Genomic DNA, 26,053 nt, shown 5'->3' with positions numbered 1-26,053 from the left:
CCAGAGGCAGTGGGCACAAACTAGAACACAAGAGATTCTGTCTAAACATCAGGAGGCACTTCTTTACCGTGTGAGTGACTGAGCACTGGCACAGGTTGTTCCGAGAGGTTGTGGAATCGCCCTCCTTGCATGTCTTCAAAAGCCACCTGGACATGGTCCTGGGCAAGCAGCTCTGTGTCCCTGCTTGAGCAGGGGGGTTGGACAAGATGACCTCTAGAGGTCCTTTCCAACTGCAGGCATTCTGTGATTCTGTGTTTCCACTGGATCCAACGTCATGTCCCCCATGTCCTGAAGATAAAGCTGTTTTCGTGTGCTGTTTTTCATTTGTAAATGCCTGAAACAATACTGCTCACAAAAGTATTGTTTCGTAAAATTAAAGTAAAGACAGATGAAGTATACATTAGATTCTGTCATGGTATCATGGGGAATATATGAGGTTATGAAGCCTCCTGGGATGTATAGAGCTGGATGAGTTTAGAGGTCTGGGAAGGGTCTCCAGCATGAACTATCCTTTAACTATGTTTCCCTTCCCTTCCCTTCCCTTCCCTTCCCTTCCCTTCCCTTCCCTTCCCTTCCCTTCCCTTCCCTTCCCTTCCCTTCCCTTCCCTTCCCTTCCCTTCCCTTCCCTTCCCTTCCCTTCCCTTCCCTTCCCTTCCCTTCCCTTCCCTTCCCTTCCCTTCCCTTCCCTTCCCTTCCCTTCCCTTCCCTTCCCTTCCCTTCCCTTCCCTTCCCTTCCCTTCCCTTCCCTTCCCTTCCCTTCCCTTCCCTTCCCTTCCCTTCCCTTCCCTTCCCTTCCCTTCCCTTCCCTTCCCTTCCCTTCCCTTCCCTGATAAAATAGGATTTGTTGAACATTTAAGTTCCAGGACATGAAAGCAAGTACCTTTAAAACCTGTAGGTAATTAGTTTTATACATATTTATTTAATGTCATAAAATTCATTAGAGAAGATGTAATCATTATTTCTGGACTGCATTGCTTGAGCATAAATAAAACATAATGATAAATTTTTGGATACGTTGTTACATAGTAGAATACACTGGAAAATGAAACATATACCTGCTTCAATTTACTACTTTCCAAAAATTTTCCTAGCCTTCAAATTTCAATCCTTACTCATAATTAACCTAAACTGAGTATTCATTACAATGAGTAATGGTTTCTTTCCACCACTCCCAGTTTGCCAAGATCATCTCCTTTCTGTGATTATCAGTTCTACTTTGCTTTAATATCAAATTGTTTTTTTCCTATTAAATGTTAATGCATAGAGAAGATTTGGGAAGCTATTATAGTTTGGTAAGGAGTACTGACTCTGTTATAGTCTCTCATTAGTCTGCTAATAACTCTACTTTGTCAAGCTAATTCATTTTTTCCTGCAATTGTGATCACAGTGATGAAAATTAGCCATTTCAGTGTTTGCTCAGTAAAGTTGAAATCCATCCCACTGGAGAAAGACTGCTTAAAGAATGGTGTAGGACTGAGATTTTATGTCCAAACCTTCATGAGTGCTCAAGAATGCCTTTGGAGAATTTTAAGCAGCAGCAGAAAAAAAAAAGTCTATTTTTTTTTTGTGCATTAAAGATAAAGTCTGTAATAAACAAAAGAAGCGTCCATGAAGGATTTAAGAACGTACGTGTGCTACAAGCTACGCTTAACTGATGCACAGTGGTTTCTATAGTTTCATGTTCAATCACTTAGAAAACAGGTTCCTTATCAGCATTTGTCACAAAAGTAATTTTTTTTTTTTAACTTCCTGAGTTACTCAGTATAATACTCTACTGTGAGTAAATAATCTATAATGCCAAAGTAGCATATTTGAATTTGACTTTAAAGGCTGCATTAAGTACAAGATATTTGTTTGCCAAAGTGAGTTTTACCTATGAATGCAAGAAACCCCTTAACTATGTACCCTTGAGAACAACCCCCTCTAGATTGAGATCTAAGATTCTGATAATGACTCCTTTCATAACTTTTAAACCATCCCTGGCTTTGCAAATCTTATGTTAAGAAATAAACTCATGTATATCAACAAAAGTCAAATGGAACTAGACTGTGCCAGAACAATGCAACATTCTCCACAACTACCATGGTTAATACTCCTGAAAACAAAACCATCAAAATCTATAGGTCCTATGCATGTTCAGCCCAATTTGTGGTATACTTCATGCAATGGGCTGAGTAACCTTGTGAACACAATATGGGTGCACTTACATGAGTGCTGTGTGCTAGACTGAACTCAGACAATTTATAAGGGATGGAAACAGCCACATAACGGTATGAGAACATTTTTCACTCTGTTTCTGACTACTCAGTCCTGATCCTCAAAGACACTTTCAGAAGATGAACCTGCCCACTAAAATTCATAGCTCTACTTGGTACTAAAAATAAAGGTCTCAATAAAGACATTGGTTTAATGGTCCATACAGTTTTTCAGCTAACCTATTCCTCTAACAGAGATGGTAAAAACCCTTTTCTTTCTCTGCTCCAGATGAGCTAACAACTTCTTAACTTTCTGTTTTGCTCACTGGATTCTGACTAAACTTTTCTCCAAAGTCATCAAATTGGTTAACATAATTTCATTTCACTCAGAAAAGTTATGTCTATTTTCTAGTTACGCATTTTTTATCAATTTTCAGATCTGATGGATACTGAGGCACTCCTGAGGCACTCCAAAAGCTTTCCTTTTCTGTTTTCCTCTGTGTTTCTTGTCCTTATAGAAGATATTCTTCCCACAAGTCCTTTTCTACTAAAGAGTAAGTATTCGTTAATTAAATGACCAAGGACCAACCAAAAGTAACTGAGTGACACTATCACAGAATTGATTTTTTTATTATTTTTTTTCAAAAAAACCTACTGACCTTCATTCTTGAATGTCAGATTATTTTCTTGTGATTTGTTGCTTACCTGGCCTAATCAGAATGCCTAGTGGCAAATAGTGTGTACTGAAGCCTTCACTGTGTGATAGTATTGTATCCTCAGTTAGGGCTGCTTCTAGTTTTACAGGGCTGGAGGGTAAGTTCCAGCACTTGAAAAACAGTTCAATAGGATCTCTGGAGGCAACAAATTAATGACCAAAACTCTTAATGGTCTACAACAATTGATGAGTGTAAATTTGAGCTGTATGGGGTTTATCTTAAAGGTGATGAAAAGGTACTATGCAAAGGTAACTGTTCCAGAGATAACATCCATTAAGCACGGTACTATATTTGAACTTGTAGAGAAAAACAAGGCTGTAAAATCAGAGGCAGTGCTCCTCAAAATGCAGCAAAGAATCAGCAGTATTTATAGACCAGGTAGGTAACTCTAGTTCAGATGAATGTGAAGTGTGGTTTTCAAGTGGCTGCTGGAGTGGAAAATCCAGGTGAGCAATGTTAATCATTTTTTATGAGTTCCAGCCACAGTTTCGTTGTTGATATTAAGATACTGAAAGACGGTGATTGGTCTGTGACTCATAATACCTACAGATACTATTACTGTATTGTTAATAGAATAAAAAACAGAAAATGTTAAAGGTATTTGCCTGTCTCTTTTGATAAAGCTGTAACTAAAATGCTAACCCATGTTGTGGTAGTTGGTCTAACTCTGTTGGTCCAAATTCCTCTGCTAATTCCATTTGTAAATTATGTTTAGTCCCATATTTAAATACTTTATTTTGTACTGTAGAGTATAAATTAAAGCTTTCCTTTCAACAGCATTCCTAATTCTCATTGGTCTAGCTGTACTGGTTCTTCACATGGCAATACTGTTTTTCAGGGAAGCTTGTTATAACATCCTTTGAGACATTGTTAAAGACAAAGCCTTTTTTTTTTTCCTTTTTTTTTTCCTTTTTTTTTTCCTTTTTTTTTTCCTTTTTTTTTTTTTTTTTTTCCCTTTTCGTGAAAGTGAAAAAAAATGCATTGGATAGAATGTGGTTCTGTTGCTGTTCTTGTTGGATTCTGTTTTCTTAAAGACACCAACACAAAGGTACACAAAAGAAGAGAGAAAGAAAAAGTAAAGGCAGAAAATTATACATCTGTCTTCCTGGTGTTGAATGGCACATGCAACCTTCCTGTTACGGTTTTGCAATCTCACACCTGTTCTTCACCATGCTGGCAAAATCAAGCCCAGCATGTACCTCTTAAAAAAATTGTTTTCAGCTGCCTTGGTGCTCACAGTCTCACAGTATTGGAAAATGCACAGCTTTGGCTGTCTAAACCAAGTAATTGTTGAAAAAGGAGAAATAACAAGGGGGTAATATAAGAGAAAGAAATGATTTTTCATTCCACTTAGTTGACAGTTGTAGATAGGCAAAGCTATCTGGATCATTCTCTTTTGCTTTTTGTTTGTTTGTTTTTCTTAGTTCATCTTGAAGAATTAGAAAGATAGTAAACTCATGCTGTCACAATGGATTCAAAGAAATATCAGTCACCTACTGGGGATAACAAAGCTTCTGTAAGGCCAGTTGTCTTCTGGTATAACTATAAATTAAGGTCTCCAGCAATGTGTTTTAAGAAAATATTCCCATTCTCTGTTTAGTTTTCTCCCAGGCTATTGTTTTAGATTTCCCTTTAAACAGAACTAAGGGCTTTTGGTGATTCTCTGTTCTCATTTATCTCATTTTCTATGTATGATTGAAATGCAAATGTTGGAAAAAATAAGGAAACTTTCTTTTTGGACTAGTCCAGAATATCTGTCTATAATTACCACTGTCTTTAATAAACAATTTCCATGGCAGATTAGACTGACATATTAGATTGACAGGTTAGACACCATATTTGTAAAAAAAAAAACCCAAAAACTGGCAGATTAGGCAGCATATTTTAAAATATAATTTGTTAAGCATATGTGATCCTAATTAACTTTCATCCATTCTTTTTCTTTCCCAAGCAAAACTACTTGAAAACCCAAATTTCTTCCCTGGCAACATGGTAGCATCCATAGTGCAGAATAAAGTAAAGTCTTTTGGATAGGATTGGTCAGCATAGCTTCCAGAAAGGGAAGTCCCACCACACTGACATCTATGATAGGCACGTGTCTCTAGGCACATGGAGAAAGGACATCCAGTAGGCATAGTAATTTTCGATTTTCCTGAAAATTATGAAGAGTGGGTAAAGTGAATACAGAACTGTAATTCAGCAAATTCCTCTACAATAAATCTACTGTGTCACAGGGGCACTTTTTGAAACAATAGATCAGCCTCAGCCAAATGAAAGGAAGTCCATATTAAGTAAAAAACATATGGTAGAATCAGGCTTCCTTATTTCTGTTATTTCCTAAATTGTAGGGAGTCCCAGGTTTGATCTTTTTTCCCCCTCCCTGTAAATATAAACATAAAAGAATTTGCAATTCTAAGCAACTCTACTTGGCAGCCAGTGCTCAATCATGCTTGTAATGATAGCTCTCATCATAATTCGTGAGTTATCATGTATTCGGCTATGATTCATGCAAGAAAGAAATATACAGAAAAGAAGAAAAAATAAAGCTAAGTGGAGCTTGGTACACTACAGGTTGAAGAAAAGAATAGACTTGGGGTCATTTCTCCTGTATTCACAGTAGAGTTATTACAGGACTCACATGCAACTTTGCGAGAAACTGTAGCTGGGAGGAACAGAGGAATAGAGGCAGCTGAAGCTGGGACCTTCTAAGTTAAAGAACAGATTTGTTATTGTATTCTTAGTGTCTGTTTATGCCATTCCTCCTTCTTTTTCCTGGCCCTGAATACTTTCTCAAATACTACTAATAAGCAGGGAGCTAACTTACTGGTTACAGTCATTGCACTACTTGTATATAGTACATTTTCCACCTTCCAGTCATGTTTTTCAGACTGTCGACTATTTGAAGCCAGAATTGTCTACTGCTCTGTGTTTATCATTCAGTTAGGTGTGATAAAATGTAGATTATTCCTATCTGACCTACAGATAATAAGCATGGTGTATTGTTAAAAATGTGTATGAAGGGTGCAGTAGTTTGGTCACTGGGCATTAGATACATAATGCAAATTCATGAGTTCACTAAATACACAATTACACATATTCCTGAGGAAGAAATGATAGGCTTTCCTCACGTATTGTGCTTGGGCTACTTGTGTTTGTTGCTACTGTAGCAAGGTATAGAAAGGAAGCTCAAAAGTGACATATGCACAAAGATAGAAACACATTTTAATGTCTGAAGAATCTTCCTTCTGTTCCTCACTCTGTACTGATGACAGAGGAAAATTTAAGATAAATTAAGGTTTAGTTCAAGTCTTGCAGAGTCTCCCTTGAGCCATCTGCTTGGTCCATTGCTTTTCCTGCTGGAGCTCCTTAGAGCTTTTAAATACTGTTCTGACAAGCAGAGAGAACAAATTTCAGGGGTGACTTGAGTAGAGTATTCCAAACTTCAGAAATATATTGGCTTTTTAGTTCTGTATAATGCTGTTAGATAGATTTGTGCCTTTTCAAGTTTAATATGTTTAATAATTTTTTCTTTATTTTTTTTTTAAATATTATATCCCACTGATAGCCAATAGACTAATAGACTTGCTAAATCATTATGTGAAATGACATTTCTTTTTAGATTTATTTTCCTACTTCCAAAAAGAGGACAGTCTTGTTAATTTTTCTTCAGGGCACTCAACACTCTCCTCCTGCCCCCTTTTTTTTCTCTCATTTTTTATAAATCTATAAATTAATAAAAATGTACTTTAAAATGTTTAAAAGTATCACTTGCATGAATGCACACATTTGTCTAAAAGGAAGCAAGGCAAGGAGCTTCTCTACAAAGTCATTTTTTTGTTGAAAAACGCAATACTTTTGTTGAGCTTGTGATTAAATTTCTAAAAAGATAAAATGTCATTTTAAACTAGTACATCTGTAGCTGCTTGAGATAAACCTGTATTTTCTAACTAACGTGAAATCACTAGTGGAAATATTTCTCTAACATCTATAAAACCAGTAGAATTTGCAGAAATCAAAATTGTTTGAACACAGAACATTTCAAAAGTAAAGAAAAGTCCCAAGAACCCAGTTTCCCTCTGCACCTTTCTAACTTACTTCACCAAAAAAAAAAAAAAAAAAGGTCATAATAGACAATTTTTTTTGCTGGTACAATTACACTAAATTTCATAGTAGAAACAGGAAAAATGAGTTTTGAAAATGAGTATTGATGAACTTACACCTGAATATATTTTCTGAATGAAGAATAAAATCAACTTCATGCTGCATTAGAAGTTTTATTGGGTTTACGTGGCAAGGTTTTGGTAGCAGGGGGCTGCAGGGATGAGCTCTGTGAGGAGTCCAGAAGCTGCCCCAAGTTAGATAAGGACCAGTTTCAGCCGGCTCCAAATGGGACCCACCACTGGCCAGAGTCGAGCCAATAATTTTGTTTGTGCCTCTGGGAGAGCAGATTCAAGAAAGAGGAAGAAAAACCTGCTGCACAACAGCAGCTGGGAGAGCGATGAATGAGAAACATCCCTGCAAATCCCCAGGTCAGTGCAGCAGGAGGGCAGGAGGTGCTCCAGGCACGCAGCAGCAGTTCCCCTGTGGCCTGTGGAGAGGCCCCTGGTGGAGCAGGCTGTCCCCCTGCAGCCCATGGGTCCCACACGGAGCAGATCTCCACGCTGCAGCCCGTGGAGGAGCCCCCGGTGGAGCAGGTGGATGTGGCCTGGAGGAGGCTGCGGCCCATGGAGATCCTGCACAGGGGCAGAGGAAGAGCATGATGAGAAAGGAGTGGCAAGACAAAGCATTATGTACTGACCACAGCCCCTGTTCCCCATCCCACTGCACCACTCTGAGTGAAGTTGAGCCTGGGAAGAAAGAGGGTTAGTAGGGAAGGTATTTTATTTTATTTATTTTATTTTATTTTATTTTATTTTATTTTATTTTGTTTTGTTTTGTTTTATTTATTTTTTAGTTTCTTGTTATTCTACTCTGTTATTAATTGGCAACGAATTAAATTAATTTTCCTGAAGGGGAGTCTTTTTTGCCCGTTACAGTAATTGGTGAGTGATCTCCCTGTCCCTATCTCAGTCCGTGAAGTTTTTTCGTTTGGACTTTCTCCCATTGTGCTGTTGAGGAGGGCGAGTGAGAGTGGTTTGATGGTCACATGCAGCCTACGGGCCATCCAAAAGTAATCCACCACAAAAGTACAATGCATTCTTTCTATATCTTCAAACACAAAAAACATCTTGGAAACTTCTCTAAAAATTTTTAGGTATTTTTTTCTTGTTGCCTTTATGTGGAACAGTTTAACTTCTACTTTCCTGCACTTGTAGATGGACTAGTATGTATCATCTGGGTAAGCTCTGTTAGACCATAGACTACTGTTTGGAAATGAACTGTAGAAACTTCCACATTAGAATTTCAATATGTATCTAAATATTGTGGTATTATAAAGAAACCTTATAAATAAAAATGACTTTATTTTTAAACATAAATTGAAATGGCATTTTTGATCAGGGGAATTTTTCTGGGAAAGGTCAAAAAGCCAAAACAATCTTGATTTTTATGAGGAAGATATTTATTTACCACAAGACTGAAATTCTCTAAGAATCACCAAGGAATGTCTTTTGAGGCTTATATATGGATTTGAGGCAAAATATAGTATGTCAAGAGACAGACAACCTATTCCTGCATGGCCTACTTTCTTTGAACTATGAAGTTGAGAAGCTGTCTCAAAATCAGAGAGGCGTCAGTCAGAAACTTAGTCTCTATCAAAATATGTTTTTTCTAATGTACATCTCCATATAGCAGATACGGTGGGGGAGAAATAAGAAAACATAATTGCCCTGTATTATCATTGACTGTCCTCTAGCCAGAAAGGCTAAATTGGTCCTACCTAGTCTAAGGCAAAAAACGAGGATCTGACTGCCTACACTCCTCAGAGTCAATGAAGAAAGACAGCAATCTTTTAGAGACTGTGTCTTATCTTAAGAGCAGTCTGGACCTGCAATTTTTCTGGAATTACCTGCCACTTTCAAATTAATTAGGGAGGGACCTAAGGTTTATCTGAATTCAAAAGCAGGGTGAGATATATAGCACAACTTTTTCTTCCCACATCTAGCAGTGCTTTCAAGGGAGGACCACTTCACCTCCATGTTTCCCTTCAGCATCCCAGTTGTCTTGTAACATAATGGAGGGAGACTCCTGTCTCCAGACAGAGAAGAAAAGTGCTGTCAAACAGCTGATTTTACTTTGCTGCATGAGAATTTGTGTTCCAGAGTGTGAATCCAGCATGTCTTATGCAGACCTCAGCTGAAACAGGGGTACAGCTGACTGTGGTTTGGTCTTTTTATTATACACAGTGAGCATACAGAAAATACGACCATATCATGCACATTCAAGAGATTTTAAGATTCATTTGAGGGAGTTAGAGAGGAAAATTAGTGTGCTGGTAGACACTGTGTTGACAGCTAGTGCTATCTAAATCTTCAGTCCTGCTTGAATGGAAGCAAAATCATACCCTTTTCTGACTAGAAGTAGATACTTGTAAACAAAGGGTGAGACTGGCACTTCAGCAAGTTTTTGAAAAGATCCAAAACACTTAATAAGCTTGTGCATTTAAACTGTGAAAAACTTCATATTCTTTTTTTTTTTTTTTTTTTTTGTTAAAAACTAGAAGTGCGACAGCCTTCCGTGAAAGTATAATTGGTCTGTAGTGCTGAAATCTATATGTAAGACACCTACATAAAGAAGAATTTATTTACAAGATATCATGGACAATATTACTTATATTTTAACAATAAAACAACAACCCTATTTTACTAGTATTTGTAAAAAATACTGAAACTACTCATTCTTTTATTTCTTAGTATACTTGCAGAAATATTTAAGGGACTTTACAGTTTCATTCTGGAGAAAAAAAACCCCACCAATTTACTATTTCTAATCTAATTTACTCTTTTCATGAATCCAAATGATGTGTGAAATGGAATACAGGCCATCTTGAAAGAGTGAATGTGCTTCCAAAGTTATGAACTACGAGTCTGCAAACAGAAAAAGCACTCATCTTCCAAATTTTTTTCAGGGAAATATTTGAAATGTCAGCATGTTTACCTGTAAAACTTTCCAGGTTCAGGACTGGACTTTGAATAAACTGAGATTTGTGGATTCCTAGGAACTGTGGGAATAAATAAAAAGTAATGGACTGATAAAAGTTTACATTATAACTATTAATTGCTCTGCTGTTAGTCATCTAGTCCTTTAATCTGCTTTTCATGGAAGAAGGCCCCTATAAATGAACAGGAATCCATACAGTGGGATCTACCTTCATGGGAGAGTTCACAAAACCAGGGTCACTGATGCTTATGAAAGTTTACTGGCACATTGCTATTAACTAAGTCAATATTCACTCTTCATTAATACAATGCACACCTCTACAGCAATTGTTTGCCTGTAGGAGTATTGATTTGTGCCAACTGTACCCCTCACCTTTTCTGCTTTTCCCTGCGATAGTAATAAATATGTCTCTTGCTGAGTCCATTGCTTTGTAGTTAGAAAAGCACAAATACAATGAAGAAGAAACAGATTAGTGGGTACAAGACTAGGTAGGTATCAGTTTACTCCATTAAGTAAGGAGTCCCCTGTAATACCACTGGTATCCACATGAATCTCAGCCCCTCTGAAAGTCATTGCTGAGGTCATTTCTCTAGAGAGTGTTATAATTCAAATATATTACATCAGTTATGAGATAAAGCAGTAACTTACAGTCTGAGAGTTTTATATTGTTGGAAATACTGTCATCCTTGGTTTGTTGCAAACATCCATTGCTGTGGAGAATGAGCAAGATATGTGTTCTGTTTGGTTATCATGTGCTTTCTCCTCTATTTATTATTTTCCTTAATGCATTGAGTTAATAAAAATCAGACTTTATGTGTGTGCATTTGTGTGACAGAAAGAGAATAGAGGAAGAAAGGGTGAATGGTTAATAATGGTGGTGCCAAAGAACATCAAGGGTTGTATTGTAACAATGAAAAAACACTTGCTTGGAGATAGAACCCTTGTGTGGTCTCAACACCTTATGAAGACTTAAACCTTCAAATCTCAACCAAGCTAACTGTAATTAAAATATATATATATATATTTAAGATATACTGACTTCTGACAGTATATATATGCTAACAAATGCTAGCTATGCAATAATAATAAAGGGTGAATGGACTGTGAGCTCTCTACTAGAGGGAGATATCCCCTTATAGAAAGCAACAGAGCATGGCCTGTCTCTTCCAGCAAAAATAGGTTTAACTGAGCTGGGTGTAACTGCCAGAAACTGTCAAAGAGTCAGTGTAAGTAAGTGAAATGTGCATATTGGGTCTCTATTGCAGATTCCTTTCGCTCGGTGTGATATATCATCTTTGACAAGCCTGTGTGGAAAGGGGTGGTTTTGTACATGTTCTCAGGGAGAAAGACGATTCACAGGTGCCCCTCAGAGGCAGAACCACATGGGTTTGTGCGAAAAAAAGGCAAGGAAAGCCAGTAAGACCTGTTACTTGTGGATTGCATTTGGTATGGACACAAGTAGCCTAAAGTGCAGTTTGTTCTGAGGTAAATATATTCTTTGCTTTTGCATGCACAAATATTCAGTGCAGTTTATAAGCAAAGTTGTGTGAAAAATAGGATAGCCAGTGATGTGAGTATTTGTCTTTTGCTCATTGGCTTAAAGTTGCATTATTTAGTCTTCAGAGATTGGGGGGGGGGGGGGGGGGCGGGGTGGAGGATTGGGAGGGGAGGGTTATTTACTTAACTGTCCTAGGATGTATGTTGCATTCCTCTGTCTGTCTGAACATTGTGGTTGATATGACCAGGGGGACAAGCTTTGAGTCACTTTGATGAAAGAGGATAAGAAGGATGACTTTAATGTGCAACAATGGGAAGTGATGTCGTCCCTTTTATTTTCAAGGCTGCTCATGATGCTGAAGAATGGGGACTTTAAGAAATTGCTTGTTTTATATCTCTGTGCTTTACGTATTGAAAATGTATTAGAAACATAATCCTAGTTCATTGAAGCTTGGGGAGTTCTGGTATGCTTTTTTTTTTCTCTAAAAAGAATTTGACTCCTATGTTTTTTAGCATGGTGGATAAAATCTTTTTGATGGTAAAAGACTTAAAAATGTTTTAAAGAGGAACAAAACATTTTGCATCTAAAGTGGTTTTACATTCATGAATTAATTGCATTAATGAATTAATCTAGGAGCTGTGTGTCTATGGGAGAAATATTATATTTTTGTGCATTAAAATCATTTCTTATAACGGTTTTGTTATCACTTCAGACATGCTGAAGATCCTTTTAGAACTTCCAATCTTATAAACTTCTTTACCTAAGTAATACAAAGTCTGTTTATAAAAGAGATAGTTTTGGGTAAAACTGGAAATTCAATGCAAAAAGAGTTGTTTATTATCTAAATAAGGTGGATTTTCCCTTTGAGTGAAACTAAGAAACAACACTTGGAGAAATAATTTTCTTTCATGTGCAAATATTTATCAAGGGCAGGTTGTCCTCCTCATATCAGAGTCTAATCACTCTGAAGAGAACGTCTAAGCACCTTTAAAAGCTATCTATGAGGTAAATACCTTTAGGATGTTAGTACACAGAGATCAGTTATATGGCTCCCATCAGCCTTATTTGGAGTCATGTGGTTAAATTCCCAAAAGCTACTTGGAAAACTTACTCTGCAAAACTGAATTATTTTGGGTTGTCTAATAACAAGAAGAACAGCTCACAAAGGAATTCTGCAAACATAATAATTGGAACACTAATTTACTTCTCTCCTTGAAATGATAAATTGATTCCTATTTGCACATACTATCATTTGCTATATGCTCATTGCTTCGTTGTTTTTTTTTTTTTGTTTGTTTTTTTTTGTTTTTCCTTTGAATTATGAAGCATTTATCTTTGACATTCAAATACCCAATTACAACACTGAACCAATTTAAAGAACTTTTATGCTTCTATTTTTTTCTGGTTATAGCTCCCTGTTGATAACCAAAACAAACCCTTTACTGTGGTGCCAGAAACAGGTCAATGGCAAAAAGCCCTAAGGTTTTTTTCTGCAAAGTGCTGAGTTTCCAAGACTCCTGCTGATCTTCCTTCATTGATTTTTTTTTTTGTTTGTTTGTTTACACTTTACTAAGCAGTTAACAAATAGACAGGAATATATGATGTTCGCTGTTTGGAAGAGTGGAAGATGCTCATCATATTAACTTCAGGCAGACGAACTCAAATTCTTTTTTCTGTGGTTGCCTGCATACCTTTCAGTTTATTTAAAACTCACCAGAAGCAGAAGTCCTCTATTGGCCTTTTTTCAAGTATAACAGGACTGGTAATTTTAAGTTCCAAAAACAATGTAGTAAATTTAAATTTTTTTTTTTTGTACAAGTCTTGGATGTGAAATCAAAGAATTTTAAAGTTTATGAAACCTTTTATCAGTTGAAGAATTTGTATTAATCTGCTCTCTTTGCATTCACAGGTTCTTTGTTTATTCCTTGAATGATACAAATTTTAATAATTTTCTATATATTTTTGTGAAAGTGAAACAAAGCATTATCTATTTTAACAGAGGCAAACTGATGACATCAATGCAGTTACCAACTGCTTGAAAATGTTTTTCTTTCAAGTGAGTTATGCTGTTGGGTAAATTCAGCTCATTTGGAGCTTGTAATGGCCAAAAATATCCTGCTGAAAAGAGTGGTCTGAGATCCTTCTGTAAATACAGATACCTCTAACCAGGTAATCAAAGACCGGCAGCTGCCTTTTGTAGAATGAAACTCATCAGGAAGTTGCTGGGTCTTAATGAACTCCACACACAAGTACATCCTTATTTTAATAGCAGAACGTTTTTTTTTTTTTTTTTAATTTTGTCAGGCCTATCTTCCTGATGACTCAATGGGAGATCTCCAAACGTGCCTGAGAATCTGAGTTAGCCCACCAGATGGACAGCTTGTAAAACCACTATAATTCCATCAATCTTTGTCTGGAACATGTGACTTAATTTGATTTTAAAGAAAAAACTACCCCCCCCCCCCTTTTTTTTTTTTTTGGGGGTATTTTGAGGCTTGTAGCAAAGCATTTTTACAGCTTTTCTGTGTTTATCATTTTTCTAGGATGTGTATGCCTGCTCAGGGAAGCAAAGCTCTTCCTAGTTTGATGAAGCCAGAAACTTGCTATCTTAATTCAGATCTATTTATAAGCAAAATGAAACAAAAGAAAAGCAGCAAACAACCAAAAGACCCACAGGACCAGCAACCTAACTAAACAAACAAAAAACAAACAAATGTTGCAATCTTGCCTGCTGTCCTAGTTTCATCAAGAAAGGTAAATTAATTGAAAATGGGTTCCTTAGCAAAAATGAAAAAATCTGGAGACCAACAGGAAAATGTTTGGAAATGAAAGGATTTTATGAAAACAGAACTGAAATAGTTTCTTCTTCTTTCTTCTTCTCCTGCTCCTGCCCCTCCTCCTCCTTCTCTTCCTTCTTCCTTCTTCCTCCTTCTTCCTTCTTCCTTCTTTCTTCTCCTTCTCTTTCTTCTTCTTTCTTCTTCTCAGGTTGGCATGCTGTTTCAGCCAGTAATGAATGACACTTCAATTTAAAAATATGTAATGAAAAAAGGTCTTCTACAATTACAGTACTGTGACTGATAAACTGAACCTACTTTTTGATAACTTTCCATATTAACAGATCCTTTCATTGTTTCTTAGTCACAAACTTTTTCCAGAATACTAATATAAAGTTCAATATATCTTATTATTATAGTCTGTCTGCTGGAGCCCTTCAGCAAGAAACAATACCTGAAGTCTTTCACTGATGGAAACAGGAGAGAGAATGCTGACAGAAAAATAAGAATGTAATCCTTAAAACTTTGCTTTTGCTTCACAAAAATGTAGCTGTTTTGGACTTTTGCACTAACAGATGGGTTTTAATTTCACTCTTCAAACAGATTTATATACATTTTAAACATACAATTTTATATATATATATTCTTTTCTTTATTATTAACCTGGTAGGAATTGTGGTTCTTCTTTTTCCCTATAAAGAAAATTATTTTCAGTTATAAGAAAAATTAAGTCTTTGGGCTCAAACTTGGAGACAAATATGAATGTAGCACTGAACATACGACAGAAGAATTTGAGTGTATGAAGAAACAGTATTTATAGCATTCACTGCAGATACAGTGAGTTAAAACAAACAAGCAAACAAAAAAAATGGACAGTGTAATTTTAATATTTTAAAGATTCGTATGACCTTTGGAAAAATTAGGACAGGATCTTTAGTAAATTGAATTTAATTTCAGGACTATTGCAGCCTTTAGTACTGTAATACCATATGTTCTGTGCATAATGCACAAAACAAAATAATGAAAAGCAGAAAATCTATGTGTCTGTTCCAGCCCTGATGACCTGGAAGGTTCTGTCAAAATTTCATTACAGATGAGATCATGGCACAGCAGACATATTTTTCCTTGAACATGGAAGATACAAACAGTGTTCCAATTTGTAACTTAGAAATATTTTTAGGTTATTTCGTAGTCCCATAGTCCTCCTATAGAACTCCATGTAAGCTTTTTAAAGCCTAAGGACCATCAATATTTTTGTGAAAGAGTAGAGATAAACATCTTTTCTGTAAGTCCAGATTTTATCAAGATGGAAGTTGAAAATTTGTTCTTTTCAATGTGAATGCCAGTGTTTAGAATAGTAGACAGATATCCAGAAATTCCAAACAAATGACCCATGTTCATGCACAGGTAAGACTGAAATGTGCTAATGATAGTGCTACAATGCCTGAATGAATTATACTATTGGAATTAAGATATAAAATTCCAATAGTACAATAGGTTGCCTTAAAATTAATCTAATAAAGTAAATTTGTTTATCATCTATTCCTTTTGTTTTATCCAAGTATCCCACTGCAACTGGGCAAGATAGGGGGAGAGGAGTGTAAAGGTAGCTTTAAACAATATTTTTGCATATCTCCAGTCTTTTAAACTGCTGAAATATTAGCCCACAATATGTAATGTAATATGGTCAAAGCTGTATTATATAGCTTTTGGAGAGTTTTTGTGGTTCTATATTTGATACACCAGTTTGAGATTTGCTTCTCTCTAGTAACTTGGAGCATTTGCCAAATTTCAAGTTTTAAATTAGACAATAGACTCAGAATTTTCCAAATATGTAAACCAGTGCTGGGCTGTGGTGTCAGCACTGTTCTGTTATTATATGTACTCATTGCCAGCATGTCCCTTGATTGGGTGAGTAAATCAGAGAGTTTAGCTGTATAAACACGTGTTGATCACGCACAGAATTTGTTCCCTCAGTCTGCAGATTAGGTCCCTAAATAATTTTATTTACTAGGACAGAGACAACTAGAAAATCAGACAGAAATCAGGTGATCCACAATTTAGAGATTCCATTTTTTTGTAGAATATTTTAAAAACATTGTTAATATCTCAGCTTGTGAAACAAGGTTAAACTTGCATGGTAGTATCAAAATCATAGAAAATGCCCTGAAGAGGACTTCAGGAGGCTATCTAATTTCAGCAAGGCTGTCTAATTTCAGCAAGATCAGCTATATCGTACCTTACAGATGTCTATTTTATTTTTGCAAAATAAATCTAATGACTCTACAACAAATGGAGGTAATTTATTCTAGTATTTTTTGATCCTAACTCTTGAAAACTTCATTCTAGCATCTAAAGTGAATCTCCCTTGCTGTAGTTTAGGTTCATTATGAACATTTTGTATATAAGTATGTGCATACCTTTATAGATATCTATTATAATTACAACTTCATTCAGTTTTTCCCTCTCTAGATTAAACAACATCATCTTTTTCAGCCATTCCTAATGGGCAAAATTTTCAAGATCATTCTTGCTACTACATGTTCCAGCTGTTTTACATCTTTACATTAAATACTGTTTAAGTATGTCATATTTTCTAACTCAGTAATTAATTGTGTTGAAGACTACAGTCAAGTATTATAGATTATGTTTCAACCATACAATATTGTTTGCTAATTATCAGGATGTCATTTACTGTAATCCTAACTAACTCTCAGTGTTTCAGTCTAGACAGTTGTTCCCTGTCTTGCATTGTTGCAGTTGGTTTATTTCTGTCTGATGCTGAGTTCAGCTCACTTAGCATTAACCATCCAAATATCTAAATTCTTAGTTTTTCTGTTGTCAGATGCAAAACCATTGTTGCTATTTCCCTGCAGTGGGAATAATAATTATTATTTAAATAGCAGAACCTCTTTGTGCCCTGCTCTTCATTTTCTAATGGTATCATTTCAGGGAGTCCTCTGAATACTTTATTAGGGTAGACTGCACAAGATTTAAAAATTGTGATTATTACTCTGCTCCTGGAGAAATTACAAGTGAAAATTCATAATATGTGTACATATCATATCTTGAGTATTGTGTCCTTCATTGCTGATGCAGTCATGGTTTTCAGATAGATTTGGGAATGTATATTCAAGATGCTCGTTCTCAGCTCCATCGATAAGTAATTTTAACATTTTTACTATTTTAATAACATTAACTTATTTGAATGTTGCTGAATGTGTGAATTACTGCTCTTCTTGTATAAAAAATATTTGGTGCTTATAACACTTATGAAATGAAGTATTTTATTTTATTTTATTTATTTATTTATTTATTTTTACTGAATATGACACACACTATAAGCTTTAAGGGCTATTTCAGTCATATACTTCTATTTTACCTGCACCCCATTGCTGAAGTACCTAGTACAAATACTTAACTACTGTATTCAAACATAATTATATCTTTTGGCTTATATATTGACTATTATGTACACTGAGGTATAAAGATTGAATTCCAAGGAGGATTGTAGCAGTATGTTGTTTCAAGCATTTATAATTACTGTGTAAAGAGATTGCCTTGCATCTTTTTTCTCAGCTTCGGTATTCTTAATATTCTTTCTCATTCTATGCATAAGAAATTAACTCTACTTGACATTTGAGGACATATTATATAGAGTAAGGTAGTAGATCCCCTTAATGTTCAGAAGACAGTCATTTATAGGATTGTCTGTGGATCTGTGTCACTTCTATAATTGTTACTTGAAAAATTTAATTGTAATGGTGGACGGTGATTAAAAACCAAACCAAACCAAACCAAACCAAACCAAACCAAACCACCACCACCACCACCACCAAAAACAAACAAACAAACAACAACAAAAAACACAAAAACAAAGAAAAAAACCTAACATGGTCCAGAAACTAAACACACAACATAGTCTTTATATATGTATTTTGAAACTTTTTAAGTTTTTATGTGTTTGCAGTATTTGATCCAAAGTACCAACAGATGGTGGAATACTTTTAAGCTCTGTTCATGATAGTAAATACCCCCTTTTTGAAGTCACAAAATGAGACATCACTGCTTCTTGAATCTGCAGCCTTGCTGTTTTTTAAGAATTCATGAACAAACAGGCATCTTGATCTGGAATTTCTTTTGATAACACTTTAATATAGCAAACATAACTAGTTGTCTCTTAGGACTCAGATCCTCCATGATTTGGGCAAACAGTGCACCTGAAGTATTAATTCCCTGTTCAAAGATCTAATGTTTTGTAAAGTAAATCTGTTGTATATTTTCCACTGTCTCATATGAGGAGGTCAAACACAATCACATTTACATTGTCCTTGGAGTTCTACACTAACTGAATGAAAAAGGGCATTATACACCTCTCCTGAAATACTGTTCCATACTGGCAAAGTTTCCTGTTCCTCATTTGCATTTGTTGCTACCCAGCCAGTACAGAATTTGTTGTGCATTATGATATTCAGTAATTCCATAGGTGTTCTGTTGTTGATTGCACTGCTGGCTGAAATATTAATGCATTTCATTCTTTAGTGGAACAAGACACACTGCTGTGAGTATTGTCGTATGGTGTAGCTAAGTCACATACTACTGGATCTTGGCCCCTGTTGTAATAACCTAATATCCTAATGTTAGGAAATGGCTAATTCCCAGATGAAAAGCTTTTTCTAATAAATAAACAAATAAATAAATAAAGTTGTGAAAGGTTATAAGCATTTTAGGAGATGAGCAAGAGTAGGACTATGGGGCTTATTAAATGCAATTGAACTTCTTAAATTCCCTTTGCTTATAGATCTTTGCATATTTAAGAAATAAATTAATCTGTTCACTGTGAATTTTCTTAAATAATTTTATATCTTGAAAGAGAACATTATTTGACATTTGGGGCTTATTGGATGTCTTCCTTGCTTGGCTGGTATGGTGTTAATTTTATTCATATTATTCTGCGGTTTGGATTCGTGATTAAAACAGCATTGATAATGCACCAATGTTTTAGCTATTGATGATTAGTCCTTGTACAATGCCTCTTTTTCCCACCCAGGTCAACTAGGCCAGAGGTGTGCAAGAAGACGGGAGGGGACAACCAGGACAAGTGACCCAAATTTACCAAATGGATATTCCATGCCATATTACATCATGAGCAGCAGTAAAAAATTGCTGGGAGGGTTTTTGGGGTGGAGTGAGGGTGAAGAGAGAGAGGAAGAGGTTGGTTAAAATCAGTCTACTTGTGGGAGGTGGTGAGTGATTGCCATCACTTCTTTCTCTCCTATTCACTTATTAAACTATCTTTATCTCTACTCATGACTTTTCTCACTTTTGTTCTTCCTATCCTCTCCCCTGTCCTGCAAGTGGGGAGGAGTGTGCTAATGTGTGGTGCTTTGTGGCTGGCCAGGGTCAACCCTCCACACTGGGCATCGGTCATTCCTCTTTTGTAACAGGTGGAAATTAGTATGATCTATTCTACATCACCCAAACCCTTTGTGCTCTTTTTCTCTCAGATTCTTATCACCAAAGGTTGCTAAAAGGGGACTTCTGATGAGGCATATTTTCAGGTCACTTAAGTGGTGCCACTTCCATCAGCATCAATAATAACTTCTTGTAATGGACAGAAGGACGCACTCACCATCTGAAACTTCAGTTTCTTCATATGACTATTCTGTAGGGAACCCATTTCTTAACTTTGTTGGTAATAGTGCAAATGAGAATGACAGGTGTTAAAAAAAGCAGACAGATAAAAATAATTTCACAGTTTACAATTGCTGTTAGAAGTACCATGAAAGGTAGAGTTTGAGGTATTCAGGAAAACAAGGCAAATTTTTCCTTCAGCACTATGATTCCAAGTGCTATTTATAAATAGGTTCTGCTCTCTGGAGTTGATGAGTAATGCTGAATTGATGGGAATAAATAAAATTATATGTATATAATACACCAATCCACGTTGGTTTATATTTTCATCTCTTGTCCTGAAAACAGTAGAAATCTTGGAAGACATTATTGATTTTAAATTCTAGTAATAATACTTTATATCTGCTTGAGATTTTTGTTAAATTAGTATTAATAGTCATGTTAACTCAATACTCAGCTGAAGGTTTGATCTTGTTTATGTCAATGATATAACAATAAATTTAAATAAAGCACCCTGCCTCTCCAGAATTTTGGTAAAATGTTTAATTCCTGTAATTTCAAGGACCATTGATATTTACATAATTAATGTGGTTTACTTTTAATAGCACTTACACTGAACACCGAGCGCAAAGACTGAATGACTGTACACCATGTGACATGAAAAAATTAATGTACTTCTGAATCATTCATCTAGTGGGAAAAAAATGTGTAGAGCACTGCTGAATGTCCTTCCATTACCGTCTAGTCAAAACATATGTGAATTGACATATGCAGTTGCTGAAATGTTTTTCATGAGGAAGTGGTTGACACTTGAATCTTGGAAACAATATTTGAATGTGATTAGGCCGTGCTTGCTCACAAACAAAAACAAGTACAGTCTAATCACACTACTTCCTCATTTTTCTCTGTGGTTCCTGACTTCTTTCTCATTTTCATATTTTCTTTCTCATTCTGCTCTATTTCTTTAGGGTGTCACTTCCCTGGCATGGGTCACCTTTGTGCTGAAGTCCCTTCAGCGATATACCTCCTCTGACATGGCATGCCTCCTTCTAAGGGCTCATTGCTAGTTCTTAGCCAAATAAAGTGTTTGCATATGCCTCTGTTTCTCCTTTGTGTCTCCCCTGTTTTTCCTCCTGCAGTGGTTGCCACCCTCTCTTAACTGCTTGAGCAGCTGTGCCATGGGCTCTCCTGGCTGCAGTAGTTTTGGGGCACGATGGGCTGTTTGCATCAGTGTCATTTCTGTATGTAAATGGGTGTGCCCAGCACAGGTAGGTAGGTTATGGACACTTCCCACGCAGAGCCCTCCGGCAGCTCCCTGCTACCCCAACCCTGCCAGATGTTCCTGTTACAGTGGATATGTTCTTTTGACCTTTGGAAAAAAAAAATCAAAATTTTACATGGTACTTTATCAGAATTTTGGGACCCCTAAATTCATCCACTTTTGATAGCTATGGGCATACCCACACAATATTATGTAGGTTATGTTTATACCAGGGAGTAAAGCAACCTAGGGACCACTTGTTATGTAGGAGGACAAGAAAGATTAACCGCATTGGTGTGCTTTCTCCTGTGCTAACTGACTGTAGGTTCAGAGAATGGTTTGGGCCACCCTACAGTGAGTTATGGTCCAGGGTGTCATCTAGGCTCTGAACAGATTGACAGAGGGAAGATAGGCAAAAATTTTGTCTTGATGTATAGCCTAGTTTACTCAAGCAAGTTTCTGGGGTAGGCTTTCCATGGTGGTACAAATTATATCCTTGATGGAGAACAAAGAGGATGACTCTGTGTGTCAACATTTTCTCAAGCAAAATCAATTATGGATTTACTGGAGTGTTCCCTGTCTTGATTTTCACTGCATCAGGCATGCTTGCCATGCTGCCTGAAAGGAAAAATGATCTGGTCTCAGAAATTTGGGCCTTCTTTCTCAGAAAATGTTTTCCTATCCTTACCCATCAGCAGTATGTTCACGGCTTCTAGGACACGACCCTTAAATTTCTTATCACCTGCCCAGAGAAAACCCCAACACATGATTTCCCAAATCATCATGGCGTTTCATGGGATCGGAACACTTAATTATTGTTTCTGAAAACACATGCATAGTAGTAAGGATCCTTTAAATGATAAGTATTTTCTATTTATGTTGGTTAAAGTCAAATGAAGTAAAGCAAACCTCTCTTATGCTACTGATGTTGTGTATTTATTTCACTTCCTTAGCAGGTGCTTTGCCTGAAGAAAGCTGTCTGGTGAAAACATAAGCACAGCACCTGGTCAAAAAATTAAACAAACATGCTATAATCATCTAAACATGTGAGTCAAGCTCTTTTACTTACTTTTGACTTCCGTCAGCAGCCTGCAGCCTTTAAAGTGGTATTTTAATTTGTAAAACCAGTTCTTCTTATGACTTGCTCATCCTGGCAAGTACCGCACTCAAAAAGTTATATCCAATATTAAATTATAATGACTTTAAACTGGATGTGAGATATCTTTTTAACATACATAAAAACCTTTTCAGAAGTTTTTATGCCTGGGGCTGAATGCTCTCCTATCATATGTTTTCTGACAGGATACAGTAAAACACCAGTGGCTAAAATTTCTAGATGGTGGGGCTACATTCTGCAAAGGGGAAGTTTATTTATTTACAGTTGCAAACCTACTCCAGTACTTTGCAGCCCTTTCAGAATAGAAGCTAATAGCATAGAAATAGCTGAACATCTAAATGAAATCTTGAAATGTCTATGAAATGTTCCCCATGTATATTTTGCTGTAAAATTTCCTTGTTAATGTGAAGGTGATGACAGGTGTTACCAGGGAAACGCAACTGTGGGAACATGTTGTGAGGGTTTTCACCCATAATATGTTTCTGCAAGGATGTTCAGAAACAGTTTATGTACACCTGGCAGCTGAGGCAAATATGCAGTGGCCAGGACTGGTGCAGTCTATTGTTTTGAAGTGCTGCTTGTACTTGCTTTGATTGTGTACATTTATCAGTGCTGCCAGGTATCACTTAATGAGACATTGCAAAGCCCAGCAGAAGTCTGAAGTCAAAACATCTATATGCTTTTTTTTTTTTCTCCACATTTTTTTGCCACCTAAAACTGAATAATCTTATTCTAAGATAGTCAGCTTTAATTTAAGCTAGTCAGTTCCTTTATAATCAAAGACAATAGGTGCCCTCACAAATAATTTGTCTCATCTGTTTTTGATCCTGTGTTCGACTGAGGTATCCTTAATTGGTATCTTTTTCTTCTTGTTCCCTATAAATGGAGGTACTACGAAGTAATAGGAGACCTGAAAAACTAGCTGTGGACTCTTATATTAAATGAAATTAAGTTACTCTCAGTTGATGACAAGACAATTGAAATAATTTTATCTTGAGAGTTACTCTTCTGTAAACAGTACTCATGCAAGAGGGGCAGATGTCAATGAATCAAAGTGAATTGAGCATGTAAGGATTCAGGCACACTTTTTTTTTTTTTAATTTTTCTTAATAAACTGTTAGCTAGAAACCCTGTCTTGAGATGAACTTTACCAACAAAACACACCAAGCAGCTGGATTATATCTTCTACTAAAGTCTGGCAGACAAATTAAATCTGACCACCTGTGATAAACTACGGGACAACCACTCAGGGTACAAGGTGTAAGAGTGTTACATGCCTCTGCTCTGTGTTTTCTGCAGCCTTCAGTTTGGTATATGTGAGCTGAAAGAGGCTTTGCAGATAAAATAAGAAAAGGAATTCTTCATGTATTTAACTAGGCTTCAGAGAATGAAGAGCCCAGCATTGCCAGAACTCAGGTAATAGTCTTAGATTATAACTATTAAAATTTATGTATGATTTTTACTAGTGGAAACACAGATAGTTGGGGAATATTTATGCATCCTAAATTTAACATTTTTTTTTTTTTCCCCTCTGAAAAGACAGAGTTTGCATTTACTTATCTTAGTTTAGACTTAGTAAATTGTAGGTCTGTGTTTCTTTGTGATTGTAGCCAATACTAGTGATTAATACTAGTGCTGCCTAGATTTAGCACTATAAAAAAGAAACCTAAAAAAGCCAACCATTTGTGAAATGGCTGTCAAAGTTGCTTGGCTTGCAGTGCCATTTCCTATAGTGTCATTTCTGAAAAAAATAATTATAATTATTTATCTAAGGTATGTGATTTTTTTGCATACTTTCATTGTCTCTCTAAAGAAAATAAAACATTAGATACTTCTTTTTACTGCTTTAGTCCAAATTTATAGAGCTTAAGTATGCCTATATTTCAAACTAAATTCTTATCCATGTTACAGTTTTTAAATGAATTATACTTGAAAGAAAAGTGAAGAATGAGCATAGGTGGTTACAAATGGGAAGTCAAAATATGTAAATAATGTTTGGTATGATATAACAGATTATAATGACACACCATATTTACCAATCCTATAATTTATAATAATGTTATAGATTAATGAAAAGTAATAATGGCTGAATTTATTTTTCTTCCTTTGCAATGGTAATGGTACTATTAATATTGCTTTTCTAATCTCTCTTGCTCCTGTTATTCTCAGGAAAATATGTTTTTAAATCATTACTTTTTATTTTTATTTTTTTCCTGCTTTCACTTCTAGCCAGCCTCCCTGACTCGTGTTTAGGTGGAGTGAATTGAGTGAAACCACATATGATGGGGTTTAGTGGTACAAGCTTCCTGCAGCTCCTGCCTATTTGGATGTAGGACTGTAGCATTGCTCAGTTCTTCCCTGGTAACAATAGTGAGAGAACATTGTGGTCCTCTCCCAGAGCAACACTCACGAACAGAGAGGTGTGCACTATTTGCATAGCATAAAGACTTATACCATGACGTATCAGGCTGTGAATGGTTGTCTCTGCTTATTTTCAGATACTAGTCATTGAAGAACACAGGGACTGGAACTCTTATGATAAGAAAATCTCTACCCTTCAGGCTAGCCTGTGACCCCAGTCCCGCCATCACATTAGGGTTAGAAGAGAAGACATCAAGAGCAGTTCCAACTGCCTGCTCTGCACCAGAGTCACTGTTAGAATTCCTTTGTGAATATACAGTGAATAATATTACAGGACCAATTCAGAGGAGAAGAAGTAAAAAAAAAAAAAAAAAGACATTTCTGGTTTTATCTTTTTTACCCTCTTTGTTTTTGTTTGCAATAATAAATAAAGAATACAAGGGAGAAGAAACAAAGATGCTTTAAACAGAAATAAAAGTAATGTCATCAACTGTGTTGATTATGATAGTTGTTACATTCTATTATTTTTTTATTTCTTTATTATTTTTATTTAAAGACTTAAGAATTAATAGAGTTGCAGAAATTACTCCTTTCTCATTGTGTTAAAGCAACATCAAAATCATTTTATGTCAGTAAGAATATCAGACAAAAAATTCTTTTCATGTTGCAGCATGATAAGGTGGTGTGGTTTAAAGCTCTTATTAAAATCAAATGTGTTTTTCCCCAGTACAGTGTGGTACATGACTGCGCTACTTTTGATTGTGATAAGAAAGTATGGAAGTTTCCAGGTATCTCAGAAAATTCTTTGTTCCAGGTACTTTAAAAGTAATTTTTATAAATATGGGCTGGAATTTTTGTCAAAAACTGGACTGTTGTAAAAAATGTATGTGCTGAGGGTGATGGAAATGCTTTGGTACCACTTGCTTATTTTAATATTTTAACTTTTAATATTTTTTAACTTTTAAAGCCCTCAAAATAACATAAGAAATATTGAATGAACGGGGTTGGATGAGGCTTTGAGCAACCTGGCCTAGTGGAAGATGTCCCAGCCCAGGGCAGAGTGGGTTGGAATTAAGTGGTCTTTAAGGTCCCTTCCAACCCAAACCATTTTATGATTCTAATCTACTTCTGTAAAATTGAAAATCATGTTTCAAAATATTGAAATGTTATTTTTCAACTCTCTTTTAGCAATATATTCTTTAAATAGTCATTATTTCAAAAATATCTATTGTGATGGAAGACAATCTCTGTGATAGGAAAATATTCTACCTTCAATACTTGTGACTAACTGTGGTGTCAGCAGGAATGTAGCAGAGCCAAGAGTGAGTCAGATGGCTCTTATGCTGTCTGTGGGAAAAAAGTGCTAGAAACAGAAAAGAAATTCGAATGTGAGAAAAGT

The 26,053-nt window shown here is 36.0% G+C and overlaps 1 long non-coding RNA gene across 3 annotated transcripts; it reads left to right on the top strand.

Annotated features, from left to right (window-relative positions):
* The first annotated feature begins 2,631 nt into the window (after positions 1 to 2,631).
* Positions 2,632 to 25,375, top strand: LOC310896266. Of its 3 annotated transcripts, none has more exons than XR_014581329.1 (5): positions 2,632 to 2,749; positions 22,133 to 22,222; positions 23,593 to 23,709; positions 24,523 to 24,713; positions 24,792 to 25,375. It is a non-coding gene; the product is annotated as an uncharacterized lncRNA (long non-coding RNA). The 3 variants fall into 3 exon arrangements; XR_014581330.1 differs by having other exon boundaries at positions 2,638 to 2,749; positions 22,130 to 22,222; XR_014581331.1 differs by lacking the exons at positions 2,632 to 2,749; positions 22,133 to 22,222 and having other exon boundaries at positions 23,205 to 23,709.
* Positions 25,376 to 26,053: the final 678 nt, after the last annotated feature.

This window comes from Anser anser, assembly GCF_964211835.1.
Source record: "Anser anser genome assembly, chromosome: 3".
NCBI classification, from domain to species: Eukaryota; Metazoa; Chordata; class Aves; order Anseriformes; family Anatidae; genus Anser; species Anser anser.
Note: the sequence above shows the minus strand (reverse complement) of the source record. Positions and strands in the feature narration are given on the sequence as shown.